We start from the raw sequence: 12,710 nt of genomic DNA, 5'->3' as shown, positions 1-12,710 counted from the left end.
GGCACTTCACTCTGTCAGAACTTAAATACCTGATAGACTTGCTGATTCTTGCACAGGAGCAGAGATGCTTGAACCCAAATCCCTCTCGGCAATGCTGGCAGGTCTTTATTCAGAACCTCCCATCATTACCTGAAGGGACGGGGGAATTGGATAAAATAAAAAATAAACAGAGAAGAGACTTGTCCAGCGCTGCTTCCTTCAGCCCGCTACTCTGGAGTGAACTGGTTTATGGAAACCTAAAACGACAAGACAACATAAGTCTACTCTACTATTAGCTATCTTGGTTAATTACTATTTCCTTGTAAACCTTCACCCACCCATGCGCTGCTGGACCTGAGCTCCTCTCCTGGCTTTTGGATAATACTCTCTTCAGCTCTAATTAGTTGTTACTGTATAAAGAGATAAGAAAATTATTTAACTTCGTTTCTAGAAGGTAGGGACTGGATTATCGATAGACTTGGAATGCACTTACATCACTAATCAGGGTGACTGCTTCTCACTGGGTGTCTGTTATAACTGGGAATTCAATCAATTCTCGACGGAGCTGTTCTGACCTTTCTTTGTCTTTCTTGCAGGTAGATGAACCATTCCCTTTTAAGACTTTTCTGAGGTGAGTGTCACTCTTGTACTTCGTACTTATTTATTTCTTTGCAGGACTGAAATTCATTCTAACATACTCCCTAAAAGTCTTTAACATTTCTATTCTCTGTTACAGGATTTCGACATTCAATTAGTTTCACTTCATGTCAGGTAAGTAATTATGATACATTCATTTAGCGCTGCGCATGTTCACTTAGCTTCGTTTGTAATGTCTGTGTTCCAGCGCTACGTTTTTCCTCAGGTTCTTGACTTCAAAACTCCTTTTTGCGAGTTCTACTGCTCCTCCAATACAACTTCCAGCTCAAAACGCTAAAGTCTTTAGAATTACGGTAATTTTGACAGGGAACTCGCGCTTGACTTCGTGCGCCGAGATTCCTAGTTAATACAATACAATGACCAAGTCCAGCGGAGGTCCGCTTATATATTCTAAGATTCCTTCAACTCTTTGTGTCACACCGAGAAGAAACTAACCACCTCAGGCAGGATCTTCGGTGAAGTGCGCAGTTTCCCGGGCGCTCGCGCATGACATCGAATGTTCAGTAGTGACGGTCAGGAAGACTAGAACGTCTTCTGCCCTCTGCTCTGGCGTCGATGGCGGCCATCTTTAGTCTCCACGATTGTACTCTACCAGACCAAGTGTTCTCAATAGGTCGTGCACCAGAATGCTCCATAGTTGGCCAGGTAAGTATGGAACCTAAGGTTCGGGTTCTGACAGTATGATAGATTATAATGCCTATACACTGCGTACACACTCCGAGGCGGATAAAGCGGGTACACTATTGGTGAGACTAATCAAACCTACGGTGAGTCCTACTCCCATTTTAGCTGTGAATAAGATTAACAGCGTATTAGTTACATCTCAGGGTGAGATCAATGCTGCGTTTCAGGAATATTTTGCCCGTTTGTAAACCGCCCCATGTTTAGATGTCTCGGCTTCCGCACTTTCCTTCTTGTCCGAGGTCCAGCTTCCCACAGTTTCTGATTCGATTGCCAAGGATTTGGCTGCTCCGATTACTGTTGCAGAGATTCGGGTGGCGATAAAGGCATTGGCATGCAACAAAACGCCAGGCTCCGACGGCCTCCCTGTGGAGTTTTATTCCACTTTTGCTGATATGTTGATCCCAAGGTTGTTGCAACTCCATACTACTTCCTTGTAGGGCGGGGTCTTGCCTCCTACTACCAGGGAGGCGATAGTCACGTCCTTATTAAAACTAGAAAAGGCACCAACTGATCTCCTATCTTATAGGATGCTTTCTATTCTGAATACAAAATATAAGATAATCAGTAAGGTCTTGGCGTCACGGCTCCTTCCACTCCTTCACCGATTGATCCATACGGACCAATGTGGATTCATTCCACAATGCAGTACCTCTCTGAATATCCGCTGGCTCCATGCCTTAATGCACGCAGCATCTGATTCTTCCTCTCTTGCTGGTTCCTTGTCCTTAGACATGCGCCAGGCTTTTGATACTCTCAGCTGGCCATATATGTTAGCGGTGTTTTCTAAATTTGGCCTGCCCCAGTCCTATTATGCATTTATTAAATTGTGTATACTTGTCCCATGGCGTGCGCTAAGATGGGTAGGACCATCTCTCCATCTTATCTAATGTCCCGGGGTACGCTCCAGGGCTGCCCCTTATCCCCCATGCTTTTTGTGTTGGCCCTCGAACCTGCACAGTTTCTGCGTCAGATTATTTATGATCCCTTATGGCATCCCCTTGCGTGGGGTGATACATTCAGTATCATTATACGCGGATGATATGCTGTTATATTTTGGAGATTTGGATATTGATAAACGCATGATAGCTGATGCCTTTCAAGATTTGGGGAAATTTCTGGCCTGTGTCTTAATGCCCCTAAATCGGTTGCCTTCGCCTTCTATAATACTTATACTTCTCCCACTCTACAATTTGGTCAGATGCACTTTCGAGTCGGGCCTGTCACTTTTAAGTATTTGGGGATTAATGTCTATAGATCAAACGCCAATACCATAGAGGGTAATGTAGTTCACACCATTAATTCGCTGCACTCCCAGATCACCTTTTGGAATTCGTTGCCATTGACGGCGGGGGGGGGCTGCTTGGCTGTGTCGAAAATGGTTATGCTACCCCGCCTCCTTTATTACTTTGTGAACTTACCGGTGGTCCTTCCGGCCTGTATTTTTAAATTACTTGACACGCTGTTATCATCTTTGATATGAGGGATGGGCAGGCATTGGTTGGTGCTGTCTAAGCTCCAGCTACCTAGTGCAGCAGAGGGCTTGGGGGCACCTGATTTTAAAACGTATTGTATAGTGGGACAATTACAGTGGATGGCATATTAGTTGGCGGGTAAGAATTTATTTGAAATTGGGTACTCCGGGGAATTTGTGAAATGTGGGCTTCTTCAGTCACTCTTCTGTCCGGGTGCACAAAAGTTGCGTGATCCTCCTTACTTGTTGCATGTTGCATTACATTATTGGGCACAGGCGAAAAGGCTGGCTAGGTTGCCATTTCCATACGCCCCGAATATCCCCCTATGTGGACTGCCTACTAGGCGTGGGGTACTATTAATGATTCAAATACAGGGGTGGACCCGAGAGGGAGTAGGGAGAGTCGAGAATTTATTTCTCGAGGGCCAATTGATGCCGCATGATGAGTTTGTAAGCGCTAACTCAGTGCCTGAAACATTGTTTCTCACTCAGGCTGCTGTGGTGCGCTTCATTCGAACTTATTGGTGCACAGATCGAACAGAACCCCCAACTTTCCACTTCCTGAAATCGCAACACATTATGGGACACGGCCGACACTTGGTGCGCTGTCTGTATCGAGGCATGAGAGAACATTTGCATGCTCCAATGATACATCTTATGCAGAAATGGGACTTGATCTTGGGGCAGGAATTAGAAGATAGGGAATGGGCTCAAATGTTAGAACGAGTATCTTGGAATTGCCATCTAAAAAGATCCAATTATTTATAATACATAAAGCATACCTTGCCCCGGCAACGATACGAAAGATATTTCCTACTGTGTCCTCGACATGTCCGCGGTGTAAGACGCCTGAAGCTTATTTCCTTCATATGATATGGTACTGTCCGGTGCTGCGGGGGTTTGGTCAGAGGTTGTACGGGGGTTGGAGGTATGACGGAGCGCACACCATGGGACACAATTGAGGCCTGCCTTCTGGGACTATTCCCTCTCCCTAAGAAGGCAAAATTTGCTACGCAGATTTACAGGATTGGCATTGATGTTTGGCTAAATGTATGATAACACAACGCTGGAAGTCTACTCTAGCACCGCGAGTAGGCGCTTGACGCCTAGAAGTGGGCAGATGAGGGGTTTCTGAAAGGGAGGCTTTACACCGTGAAGAGTACAGGGGACTGTGAAAGCGGACGATTTCTCTGGACTGGGCACACCTAGTGGAAAAATTCAAGGCTGTCGAGGGAGATGAGCCTGTGGTATCGTAAAGTGGTATGCGGGAAAGTGATACAGTTGTCTGACTGCTAACGAAATAATGCCTGCACAGACTGTACCCGGGCGCCTCCAGTTCATTTCTCTTATCTCCGGCTCTGCTCCTTTTATCCCTTCCCCTTTTATCTCTCCTTCCTCTTTTTTCCCCTTGTTCTCCCCCCTCCCTCCCTCTTTGCACAACATTCCCTGAGGTTCTCAGACCTGACACGCACCGGACGCAGGAACATCAGCGTGGTGTATAGTCTCTGTTGCGGCGATTACGTTACTTGTTTAGTTTGGGTATTGTTAGGGGTGGGATACTTTGGTTGGGGCAAACAAAGAAATTGATGGCTGGGTTACAGTTGCGCCGGGTACCAGTGATAATAGTCAAAAGGAACAAATAAAGAAGCTCTAAGGATAAGGTTTAGGCCACCAATCTAAACACAACAGGCATGCACCAGTCAATGCCCTAATACACAACACAACATTTATCCTGAGCTAACACAAAATTCACTTTGCAACCAATTGACAGATCACAAGTCGCTGTTTGTTTTCTTCTTTTCTTTCTTTTTATTTCATGCGTTGATTGTTCACAGAAAACCTCCTAGCCGACACGTGTTTCGTCTGATGTGGAGTTAATCCACAGACTTCTTCAAGGCTTGAATGAATAAGTTCGACCTCTAATTTCTTGTTCAACACCCCTGCCACACCGTCATGGGGGTTCAGTTATCCTCTTGGTCTATTTGTCACGTTAGTTTGGCCCGTAGATAGCGTCTAAAATCAGTCTCTCTCCATACTATGTAATTCGGGTATTTTCCTCCTGTGACGATATCTCGTCCTCCATACAAAGGTTTCTGGCGTTGGTTCTCAGACCTGACACGCACCGGACGCAGGAACATCAGCGTGGTGTATAGTCTCTGTTGCGGCGATTACGTTACTTGTTTAGTTTGGGTATTGTTAGGGGTGGGATACTTTGGTTGGGGGTTGTAAGGGGTACTGCACCTGATCACGCATACTAGGGTCGTTATTTGATTTATGAAAATACAGTCTCTACACTTATGCTACAAATATTGTTGTACTTTCTGTAGAGTGACTTCTCTCCATGTAGGCTTCGTCTAAACATGCAGGCAAGATTTATGCTGAATTGCTATTTTGAAATGTTCTCAAATGCTTATTATCTATTAGAATCAGTTCCATCATGGAGACCAACATGCTCATATGTTACCATAGGGTTGCTGGTCTGTTGTGCAAAAGTTGTGTAACTGCTTGAAGTCCTAGGTCCGGTTTGATGCTAGTATACAGAGATACTACATCTAATGTGGCTAGTATGGTGCCAGGCTTCCAGTGTAGATCTGCCAATAGGCTGAGGATATGTTTTGTGTCCTGAATATATGAGGGCAGGTTATGTACCAACGGACCCAGAAAGAGATCAATGTATTCTGCGATCCTCTCTGTGGGGCTTCCCATCCCTGAAACTATGGGTCTGCCAGGAGAGAACAGGAGGTGTTTGTGGACTTTGGGAAGAGTGTACAGCCATGGGTATGTGGATTGAAGCTTTGTTTCTATCCACAGTGTTAAAAGATCTGTCTGTGTAGCCGCTGCCCAACCTGTTACAAGATGGGGAACACTTCTGAGAAGGATTTTTAGTGGCCAGGGAAAATTCTTGGCGCTCTGCTAGTTAACTCAAGTGTTTAGATAACAAACAAATCAGTATGGTGCAACCAGGTGAGAGGATGTACATGTACTCTATATACTAGATTGTGCATGTGCTTCTGTAGATTTGTTTTTCTAATTTTTCGATACTTCAAGGTTTATGTACTAGCATAGAATCATGATCGATCTGATAATAATGTGATTTTCAATTGTCAGTAACCTTGTCAATGATGTTATATCACATACACACTATGGAGCTCTTTCCAGTTTTACGACATTTATTGCAATCCACTGTGACACCTAAACTCTATTTCATACTGTCTTTGCCTTTCTTCAACCTTTTCCCCTTCCTAAAATATCAGACATTTTCTTTATTATCCCCTTTTTTACATTTAGTGAGATCGTGAACAAGAAGTCCTAATATATTTTTGTCTTTTTTGTTTTAACCACACAATTTTACGTAGTTTCTTGTAGGATCTATGAAACTCGATTATGGTTAATTACTGGAATATTCAAATTTGGTTTTATCCACGGTACTTAGTTACATTTCTAAACTCCCTTGAGACGGGTGCAATGAACTAAAGTTAGCGCTCCAGATTCTGGTTGCTATGATGACTCATAGGCAGCATATATTTCACTTCCGGCAGTCCAATTTCGTGTCCACAACTAAGGAACCCAGTGTGAGGCCGTGAGGGCTCCTAGCATACACGCCGCGGGTGAGTCTAACGCTGCTCATGCTTAATTTAAAGGTTTTTGTGCTTTGAAATCTGCGCTTTTCAACAGGCACACAACTAACCTATTGATGATCTGCTTTTCAGATCTTTGATGTTACTGGATATATTGCTCGCATACAGATTTTCCCTCACGGCATCCTCAACTGAATAATTTCCGATATCTCGGTAACTTTCTTTAATCATTCACCTTCGGAGTGAGATTTAATCTTATAATTCTGTGTGGCCCTCCATTTATTTTGTTCTTCTCTTTTTTATATATAGTCTGGACACAGGTTTAAGTAGTACTTGTACACCACTGCAGAAATCGATCAGAACGTGCCGGATGTTCTTTGTTACGGCACATTGGTGAGGGTTTCTTTTGTTTTTTTCAGACGATATCTTAGCTACATACCGACCACTACAATTATCCGTGCTTGTCATACAGAACGGCACTTTATGAGTCTGATCTGAACCCCGCCCGTTTTTGTTTACCTCTGGATCTCTAGGTATCCCTAGAATCAGGCGGAATATGCTTGAATGATTAGCCCGGCTGGGTTGGAATTATCACCGACTGAGCAGTAAGCACCAATTTTTATTTGTCTTTTACTCGTTTTTTCATGGTCTCACATTTTTCCTCATTCTTCACGTTTCCTTTCTTCATCCACAAATGTTTCCCTTCAATAGTCTGTTACAGATCTGCATTCTACTTTCGTCTTTTTCTACCTAAATCTCCACTCCTATTGCTATTTCCTTATTGTCTTGCCCTTCTTTTTCTCCACTCTTCTCACAGACGACCAAGATAACTATGGTCTGTTCACAGGTACATTTTAGTATCTACACACGCACTTGTTTAATGACCCTTATTGGTCACTTCTTAACTGGCATCCACATATGATCTTTTTCTATGGATTTTCGGAGAGTCAGTAACTTCTTTTTTAGAAAAATTTAAAGAATAAGAAGTCACCCTTTTTTAAGGTCTTTTCTTTACCTGGGACAAGATACATATGTCAGTACCACAGTTTCTGACCACAGCGTCTTTGCAATCAAGTGTTGCATGCATCTAGTCGAATATCACAATGCCAGTGACGAGCCACAAGAACATTGAGCCAATAATGAGGAACACAGAAACACCGACATCCAGTTCACAAACAAGGAGGAATTAGACAATGTGAAGGTAGGATAGAATAATTTGCCCACAACACTACAATTTGAAATATCACAGGATAGCACACATTCTGCAATTGGACCAACACACAACAAGAAATAAGGCTAAAGGAAGCCAAGTAACTTCCATCCTATCGCTGAGCAAGCTGTCTTGGTACCGGCCTTGTACATCAAAACTCTGTGACACACATTCCCAGGAACAACCCGTGTCCACTTAGCATGGCTGAAAAGCAACCTATACCTGCTGATGTCACAACTCTGAAATGTCCAAATAACAATGACATGGTAAAGATACCTAAAGCAGACCAACACAGAGAGATTAGCTTTGCACAAAAACATAGGACACACATCACATTGCCAAGATCTACAGAAAACAATCGTAAACAACATTTCCGTCTGAACAAAGCCACACTACCAAAACATACACTTCTCCCAAGATGTTTCCAGACTTACTTTGTTACAGTCCAGTTACTTGTTTCAAAATCAACCTTGGAACACCCCCACAAGATTGCCTAGATTGTTTATTCATCACATCTCACACCATATTTACACTCAGGAGAAGTTGGTCTGGATGAGATCCTGACACAAATATGCTCCATCCTCTTCACTATTATCATCATCTTCATTTGGCATTTCAGGGGCCCAACCCAGTGGGTTTTCATGGCCTGCATCCTCTACGATGTAATGGATGTTCCGTCGCAGGGCAATGATGTGGAGGATGCAGCAGGCAATGGTGATCTGACACACCTTCCTGAGTGAGTAGAGTAGGGCTTCCCAGTCCTGTCCAGGAAACTGAATGTGGTTTTCAGGAGCCCAAAAGCCTGCTCCACTGGCTGCTGTGTTCTTCCATTGGCCTCATTGAAGGGGATATCCCTGACTGTTGTAGGATTCCTCAGCGGGGCCAGCAACCATGGCTGATTGGGATACTCTGAGTTTCCTAGATGGGAGATAGAAGGGCAACATGTAATAACACCAATCAGCTCATACTACCTTACATTCCCCAAAACAGAGATTAAATACAACACACCTACACACCAGGTCCTCGCCAGAAGATGTTGTGGCTTCAGCTGTGGTATGCTGCTGTTACTCAGTACAAAGCCATTATGTGCAGATTCTGGGAAGCAGGAACAGACATTAGAGATGTACAACATCCAGACAACATGAACATTGATAGAATGGAAGAGTATCTTGTTCCAGTAGACTTTGTCCCTGTTGTGTGGTGGTATAAGCCAATATGGTTGCCATCAATCGGTCAAATAACATGTGGGATGTGACCCAAAACATAGAAATCCGCCTTCACAGTGGCTAAATCCTGACACCTGGGGAACTAGATATATCTGCCTACGTGTTTTAAGCATTGCTGTAAGCGCCTCTGTGAGGATAAGACTGAACATCAGTTGTGACATTTCACCTGAAAAAGCAGAAGTGAATTGGAACTAGCCTGTGGCCAGAAAAAGCAAAACAGACATTAGTTTAACTAGAGTTGGTATTGAGCTAGAGTTATTGATGTGAGGTAGGAGGTCAGGGTCTAACTGATGACTGAGATCCAGGATTGTCTGATGATTCATTCTGAACTTCTCTATTATTTATGTGCCGCTCATGCATGGTGCATTGGTCCGAGAACGGGTGGAACAGTGGAAGCTGTAATATTGGTCTATGTTTGCAAACTTACATAGATGCAATACACATGTGACTTCATGACATGTGTTTGGTGTCACTTTGTAACCTGGGGTGTTTACATACATGCCCAAGTGGTTTGCCCTTCAGAAGGTCTGACTGGTGTGGTGTGTGCCACTGTTGCTCACAGCAGACTACAGTTCAGATTGCCCTGCCCTACATGATGTTGGTGGTCTGTGTTCGTCAGTGTAGTACACTATGAGGATATTGTCCGCTGATGACCACAAAATTGTGTATACCCCTATATTTCGGTGCTAAGCATGTGAGGACTACAAATGTTTACTTTTAATGTTTACACTTAAAAGTAACGTAACATCATAGGTGTGAAAAATCTGTTTTCTTTAAAAAAAAAGTTGAAATTCACAAACAAAATCAAGGGTAAAAGTAACCTTATAGTTAGGTCAATTTGTCAATCAGAATATTAATATTGTCAATTAAATAAAACACAGAAATTCACCAGTTCTAGTTACCAGCACTAACTATAACTTGTTGCCCCATGAACTGCTTATGACCTCACATATGACATCACTCATGAAATGTTCAATGACATCACTTATTACATCACTGATGACTTCTCAAAGGATGTTGAGTTTCCTTCAAGGTAGACATAGCTATATTCTCCTGTCTTCAGGGAGAGACAATGGATATACCTGTTCAAACTGCCAAAATAGCATGGCCAACATGCACATAACCTATTGTGTTCCTTTTCAAGAAGAAATGCTTGGAACCAAGATCCATTTTTTGGTTATAAGTGTTTTCCACTTTATTCATTGATTCTTTCCTTTTCTTTTTGCTTGGGCATGGATTTGCTCTTCTGTGACAGTGAAGCGGGTAAAGCATTAGTACCAGCACCTTAATTGTCAACCTCCTGCTTTGGAACAAATCGTTTATCCTTCTGTCTGTGCGATTGTTTGCACTTTTGATTCCAAAGTTTATACACTGCATAAGTGCCACCGGGCAAAAAGAGCTAAGTAATACTTCAAGACATTTCTACTCAGATAGCAAATTATCATGACCCTTCTCTTGACCCTGATAGCTCTTGTGATAGTTGCTTAGAAATCCATTCCCCTTTTGATTGCCTATGTGGCGTGTAAAAGATGCTGACTCTTTTAAGTAGTCCACACCAACAAAATTGGACGATTCCTGCACTTATGGACAGCACATCAGCAGTCATGCCTATGGGCAGCTGAACCACAGTTGCTAGTGCTTGAAAGGGGCTGCCTAAAAGCCCGAGTATGGATGTGCATGGGGCTTATGTGTGCACTGTTTGTTGTATGCTATACGTTTCGTGCTTTGTGTTTTGTGACCACATGACCTCTCATCAGACATCCAACGCTGCCTGTATCTGAAATCAAATTACTTTCCCAAAGAGAAGCATGCTCTCTGTCTGAAGGATGGGTCACAATGTGTAAGAGGTGCAATGAAATGACAGCAAACCCATGATAAGAATAGTTTAAGAATTTATAACACAAGGTCAGCCAGTACAGTTAAAGTTGACTGCAGCAAGTCCTAAAAAGACCAGACTTATTGCCTTTGCCAATGCATGTTGTGATGAGTGTCTAAAGTGTATGTGGACCTGTAAATTGTGCGGGGATATCTGACAATAAAGAACCACAATTATTTTTCTCCTAATTGATACGGTATTCTGTTTGTTGATGTTGGAAATTACGTAAATCATGTGCTACGTTTCTAATTAATATTTACATTCGTGAATTGCTTTCTGACTGGATATGGCAATATGATAGATAATATAATATTGTGGACATATTTATACAAATATTATATACATTAAAATAATTGATTTAAAATTACGGCTGCCTCATGTCACCCGAACATTATTTTGATTGTAAAAGTAATGTGGCACGTAGCTCTATGAGAGATAATTCCTGTTATGAATATCTTTTTTTTATAAATGTCATCGTAATGGCACAATTTATGATAGAGTGATCTGGTAAACAGTTGCACAGATGTTTGCACTTCCTGACTGGACTGTTCCCATGAGACACAAGGAGAGAACGTTGTCTGTCGGCTAGACTGCCTACTTTGGTGCTGGAAACCAAGGTTCGAGCCTCGGGGTCGCGTCCACATTCTGTGATACAGGGTAAATCACTAGGGGCCAGATGTAGGTAGCCAAATACCGGTCGGTAACGGCCGATTTCGGCCGCTACCGACCGATGTTTGGCTTTTGAGATGTAGGGGGACAGAAACAGGCTCTTTCGGTATTTTTACCGAATCTGTAAATATACCGGTAGGTAAATTTACCGATCGGTATTTTTACAGATTCGGTAAAATTGAGATGTAGGTGGGACTCTTCTGAGTCCCACAAGCCTTACAGAATCGGTATTTTACCATCAAATTCTATTTGATGGTAAAATACCGATTCCGGTGTGCATGCACATGTGTGCATGCACACCTATGCCATATGACAGGCAGACCTGCCCTTAGGGCAGGTATGCCTGCCACATGGAACCCGAGCCTCTTTTGGGGGTGCCAGAGGGTGTCAAAGTGACACCCCCTGCACCCTTGTCAAATTCGGTATTTACCGATTCGGTAAATACCGAATTGGTAATGCCCATTCATTCCTATGGGCTTCAAAGCCCATAGGAATGAATGGGCATTACCGGTCGGTATTTACCGAATCGGTAAATACAGATTTTTACCGATTCGGTAAAAAAACATCTGGATGGTCCTACATGTCACCCCTTCATATTTACCGATTCTTAATTACCGAATCGGTAAAATTCGGTAATTAAGAATCGGTAAATAAATCCTACCTACATCTGGCCCTTCATCTCTCCGTGCCTGGATGTGTAATGTTAATATGGTGCTCATTTAAAGCGCTCCAATACCTATGGGTTGAGTTCGTGCTATATAAAATATGCAAAGAAAAAGACTCATTTGCATATGGGTCTGAACTAGGGTGGCGCAGTGATCTAAAGAACAATGATGGATTCAACCTACATCTGTGACTGGGGGTGAGTGTCTGAATAGTTTCAGCACTCCGTTCATCATCTCCTTGTGTTTGCTAAGTGAAAAAGTGACATCTGCAGCGTTTGACTTTTACATAAATTACATTTCTCACCAAATCAGGATCACCCAAATGTCGGTGCAAAATTGTACAGAAAACAGTGCAGTTTGTTTAACCTGCACACATGGGTGCACAATTACACCAGCACAGGAGCCACCCATTTACTTAGTCTGCTCTCATGCATTTCGAAAGAGGTATTTAACATATATCTTTAATACACTTTTTTCTGTACATATCTGTTACTTTTTCAAGCTTGGCCCACCAATGACTTTCAGCTCCCCGTGACTCTTTTTTTTATAACTTCTGAGTATTCTTGTTTCCTTTGCTTCTACGTAAAATTAGTTCATAGACATTAAAAGTTGTGGTTAGCAGTCGTGGCAGGGACCAGCCAAAGAAAATATACAATCCCAGCTGTGAATGGGCTGGTTAGTTTTTACTTTAAGGG

Source organism: Lissotriton helveticus, chromosome 8, assembly GCF_964261635.1.
Source record: "Lissotriton helveticus chromosome 8, aLisHel1.1, whole genome shotgun sequence".
Taxonomy (NCBI): Eukaryota; Metazoa; Chordata; class Amphibia; order Caudata; family Salamandridae; genus Lissotriton; species Lissotriton helveticus.
The sequence above is the reverse complement of the archived record's forward strand: the minus strand, read 5'-3'. Positions refer to the sequence as shown.